Below are 5,464 nucleotides of genomic sequence, written 5' to 3' on the forward strand. Positions count from 1 at the left end.
AACAATGAATTTTGGGTTCCCCTTTCTCCACATCCTCTCCAATACATGTTGTTTACTATCTTGTTAATTTTGGTGGTATCTCAATGTGGTTGTGGGTATGCAAGTTGGTGCAGCCACTTTGGAAAACAGTGTGGAGATTCCTTAAGAAATTAAAAATAGAGCTTCCCTATGACCCTGCAATTGCACTACTGGGTATTTACCTGAAAGATACTGATGTAGTGAAAAGAAGGGCCATCTTTACCCCAATGTTCATAGCAGCAATGGCCACAGTCACCAAACTGGAAAGAACCAGGATGCCCTTCAACAGACGAATGGATAAAGAAGATGTGGTCCATATACACAATGGAATATTACTCAGCCATCAGAAAGGATGAATATGCAACTTTTGTATCAACATGGACAGGACTGGAAGAGATTTTGCTGAGTGAAATAAGTCAAGCAGAGAGTCAAGTATCATATGGTTTCACTTACTTGTGGACCATAACGAATAACACGGAGGACATTGGGAGATGGAGTGGAGAAGTGAGTTGTGGGAAATTGGAGGGGGAGACAAATAATGAGAGACTGTGGACTCTGAGAAACAAACTGAGGGTTTTGGAGGAGAGGGGGAAGGGGGATGGGGTGAGCCTGGTGGTGGGTATTATGGAGGGCATGTATTGCATGGAGCACTGGGTGTGGTGCATAAACCGTGAATGCTGGAACACTTGAAAAGAAATAAAATTTTTAAAAAATAGAAAAAAAAAGAACAATGAATTTTGGAACACTGAAAAAATAAAATTTAATATAATTTAAAAAAAAAGAACACTGGCAATGACAATAAAGGGAACAAAAAAGGAAATAGATTGATGACTGATTGAGAAAGTGTTCCACAGTTTCTTAAAGATAGCACCAACTGTGTTCATACTCGTGGTTAAATCCAGACTGAGTGATCTAGAGTTTAGGATACCCCAAAGTGTAGAAGGCAGAAGACACAGGGGCAATTTTGTCACAACTGGATACCAATGAGGTGGAAGATACAATATACAATAGTGATAAGCTGTTATAATCTATTTTACTGAAAATAATTTTAAGGCTGGAAAAATCTGCAGGATAAATGTAAATTCAAACAAGAAGAAAGCAGATACAAATATTAATGCCTGACAAAGTAGATTTCAAAATAAAAATAATTAAAAGAATTGTGTAGGGGCACCTGAGTGGCTCAGTGGGTTAAGCCTCTGCCTTCGGCCCAGGTCATGATCTCAGGGTCCTGAGATCGAGCCCCACATTGGGCTCTATGCTCAACAGGGAGACTGCCTCCCCCCACTCTGTCTGCCTCTCTGCCTACTTGTGATCTCTCTCTCTGTCAAATAAATAAATAAAATCTTTAAAAAAATAAAGGAATTGTGTGACCTTTATTGATTAAGCTATTTTGCCCTTACAGTATAAGCCCCGTATCATTCCATAATAAATAATAATCATTTTGTAGATGTGTATGTATGTATAAGATAGATTTTAAGTAGATATAGATAGAAAGATAAGGGAGGGATGGATAGATAGATAGATAATAGAAATAACTGAAAGGAGATAATAATGATTTTTCCCTTATGAATGTTTGCAACATACCTAATATAGATTTATATAACTATTTATTTATCTTGTATAGGGTTTTTAAAGTGTCCTCTAGAAGCTATATTTATAAGAAAAATACAGAAAGAATCCATATTCCTCTCTGCATAGTTAAGATATGGCATAAATGCAGTTGAAGTTACACACAGGAGTGAGTTCCAGTGTAAATGTAAGTCCACTTTAAACTCAAACTTTTCTCGCTTAGTAAGTGGCTCATTAATGGTAAGTGGCTCATTTAAAAAATTGTCCTGAAGAAAACCCCCAGAAAATCGTCTTCCATTTCATTAGTGCTGGGTGTTTCCTTTTGCCTATTTCCCTGAGCTGACAGTGCCTGGTGTTAATCACTCTGTCAAGCTGAGATTGTACCTGCAATACTAGGTGGAAAGCCAGTCAAGTATTCACTCTTGTTCCACATCACCCCCTTGACAGTCTCATTCTCTCTTTGAAAGTTAATTAATTTGAGAACTGTTTCTGCTCTGAGTTTTTTCTTTCCCCTAGGATTAATCTAAACATAGACTTGTTTTCTTTTTATCTGCTCAGCCAAATCATGAAAATTGGAGCATCTCTTGTTGGTGTGTTGTAAGACTTCTGATCCCCACATTTAAACACATTACTTATGGGTGGAAAACATGACATTTGGAAACTCAAAGACGAAATTAAATTTGCCTTTCCCCTATCTTTGTGTGTATAATCATTAAATTTTTATATAAACTGTATCTGGAAGTTAGAAGTAAGAACTATCGGGTTTTGTTTTTAAATACATGTACAGAGGGTAAAGAAATCTTCCAAGCCCCTTTACAGTATGTGGCTCTCCATTTCCACAGCAGCTCTATGAGGCAGGTAGTAACATTCGGACTTTTCAGATGAAAAAATACAGGATCTATAATATGAAATAACTTGTACAAGGTCCCAAAACTAATGATCAATGAACTGGAGGTTTAAACCCAGGCTTTCTGTCTTGGAAACCTATTTTTTTTTCATATTGCACTCTATTTTTGTTTCATCTTAAATACACATTGCAACAAGAATGAAAAATTAAAGACCAGTTCCTCTTCCAAACTCGATTGTTCATGGCAGAGTGTGCTGAGAAAAGCTTTCATAAATACTAAGCCTGACAATCCAGAGAAATCCATAGAAGCATGGTGGTTAGGGGTTAAGTGTTCCAACTTCAAAGCTTTGTAGTCCATAATAATGAAATTAAAAAACAAAACAAAACACCACAGGTGACTCAAAGCACTTACATTTGCCTGGCAAGTAAGATGCACCTCTCTGGATTGTCAGGCATAAATTCCTGAGATAGAAGAGAATGCTAGGGCCCATATAAAACAGATACCCTGTTACTTTATATGACTATATCATGATTTACTTAACTATTTCTTCAGTACCGTGTGGGGGTATATATGTATATGTGTATGTATTTTTCAGTTATAAATATCCTGCAATAAGTATTTGTATGAATTTATGTTTGCCCATATTTCTGATTATTTGTTTGGAAGAATTGCTGTGAAAAAAAAAAATCAACATCTGACAGTTCTTTGTCAACTTGATTTCTTTAGGATTATAACAGTTTGCATATCTACTGATAAAAATGTGCCTCTGGGGGCGCCTGGGTGCAGTGGGTTAAAGCCTCTGCCTTCAGCTCAGGTCATGATCTCAAGGTCCTGGGATGGAGCCCCATATCAGGCTCTGCTCAGTGGGGAGCCTGCTTCCTCCTCTCTCTCTGCCTGCCTCTCTGCCTACTTGTGATCTCTGTCTGTAAATAAATAAATAAAATATTTAAGAAAAAAAAAAAGAATATGCCTCTGTGTGCACATCTTATAATTTTACCTTGCCATTCATTTAGTCTGTTAGCTCCATAGATGAAAAATGATATTTCCATATAATTTAATTACTGAAGAGGTGAAATATGTGTGTGTATGTGTGTGTGTATTCATTGGTCACTTCCATTTGTTCCCTGGAAAATTGCCTGTCCATGTCCATTTAAAAGCAATCAATATACCAGACAGGTAAATAACTAGGTATGGGTGTGTGAGATTGTGGATAAGAGCCCTTCCAGTTACTAAAATATTTACTTTGACTCTTGTGCTTCAGACACTATGACTGCTTTTGAAAACAACTCTACATTTAGATTTTTATAAATATAGTTCAGACTCATGCCTCCTTAGACAAAATTCTCCCTGCCAATCATTCTTATCCTGGTATTTCATTTGTATTCTTTGGAATGTGAGATAAAAGTACACATTTCTTTGTTCAGTTGCAACATACTCTTGACTGCATTTTCATAGTTTGTGGAAGTCCTTAGAGAATAATACGTCCTCCTTATAATCTCCCTATATGGAGGTCATAAATTTATCTGCCTAAAAATAAAAACAAAGAAAAAATAATTAAAAACATTACCAAACCTTGTAAATGGTTAAGATTAGTTCTGTTCATTGACATTTATTCACTTATGAGAAAAATCTAAGGTGATTAAGGTGATATTCTTGGAAAATTTGGATTTCTTCCCACATGTGATTTTATGTTTTTGTTTTTGTTTTATTTTTACCCTCAACTCCTTTTTTTTTTTTTTTTTTTTTTAAAGAAACTATTTCCCACCAACCTAATTTCCATTTTGTTTGCCTTTCTGGAAGAGCAGCTTAAGGCCACTAAGTGGTTGTTCCTACCCATTCAGTGGCCTGAGCAATGGGAGATACAGACCAGCGGCCGGCTGAGCACTCCAGGCTTTAGTAGGGAACTGCTGACTAGGCGCAGAGGGCCCCTTCTTCAGACCAGTCTGTGACCTCAGGCTGAGTAGCCGCAGACTCAGGAGCTGGAGTCATCGGCTCACCCTGAAATTCCTTCTTGGTCACAGCCTTTTCATCAGTGGCCTGCTTTTCCTTTTCAGTCTTTTCGGGATCTCTGGAGAAGTAGAGATCAGGCATGACCTTCCATGAGTGGTCATGGGAAATGGTGCCAGGCAAGCTCAGAACTTCCTGGGCCGGCATCTACCACGTTAGACCCACTGAATGAGCTCATTTGTTGTTGCAAGGGATGGCGTTGTCCACGTAACACAGAGGAGAGTCTGTGTTACATAGAATAATAAGGTTAATATAAGACGCCTCTCTGAGAGCCTTTGTGAGAGGATGAGAGCCGTGCAGAGGCTGCTGGTCAGCCCTGGGATCAGCAAGCACCAGAAGTCTTGGCTCGTGGAAGGCTGTCTAGATCTGATTAGTGAAGGTTCCAGGAGTGAAGCAGCCAGCAATAGGAGTGGTTCCAGTAGCATCAGCAAATGTCAGCGCAGCTTGCTGGCCAGTATTCCTGGAGGATACGACATTGATATCATCAGAGTTTTATATGGCAGGAAAAGCATGAGCTGCCAGAAGCTTCTCCCAGATTTTCTTCTGACTTACGATGTAGATACCATCACTTTTCCTTTGGGAAAGGATGTACTGTTCCATTGGGAAGTCAAGGTTGGGACTACCTAAATGGGTTCCTGCTGCAAGGAATTTGAAGACATCCTCCTCCTGATCATTTGCAGGCTGTCAAGGTCTTTGAACATTGTGAAAGTTTCCCTTTAAGTTATGATGGGAACACACAACAATGCTGTATGGATTTTCCCTGGGTTGTGCAGAAAGGCTTTACTCTTCTTACCTTTTTATTTTTTACTTTTTATTTTTTTTAGATTATTTATTTATTTATTTGACAGAGAGAGATCACAAGTAGGCAGAGAGAGAGAGAGGGAGAAGGGAAAGCAGGCTCCTTGCTGAGCAGAGAGCCCGATGCGGGGCTCGATCCCAGGACCCTGGGATCATGACCTGAGCTGAAGGCAGAGGCTTTAACCCACTGAGCCACCCAGGCGCCCCTCTTCTTACCTTTTTAA

At 38.8% G+C, this 5,464-nt stretch overlaps 1 pseudogene across 1 annotated transcript; it reads right to left on the reverse strand.

The window, feature by feature from the left end:
* Nucleotides 1–4,250: 4,250 nt before the first annotated feature.
* On the reverse strand, nucleotides 4,251–5,143 carry LOC308351659 (small ribosomal subunit protein uS2-like; annotated as a pseudogene). The gene has a single exon. The product of its transcript is annotated as a small ribosomal subunit protein uS2-like (transcript).
* Between the last annotated feature and the right edge of the window lie 321 nt (nucleotides 5,144–5,464).

This window comes from Martes martes, assembly GCF_963455335.1.
Source record: "Martes martes genome assembly, chromosome: 10".
In the NCBI taxonomy this organism is placed as follows: Eukaryota; Metazoa; Chordata; class Mammalia; order Carnivora; family Mustelidae; genus Martes; species Martes martes.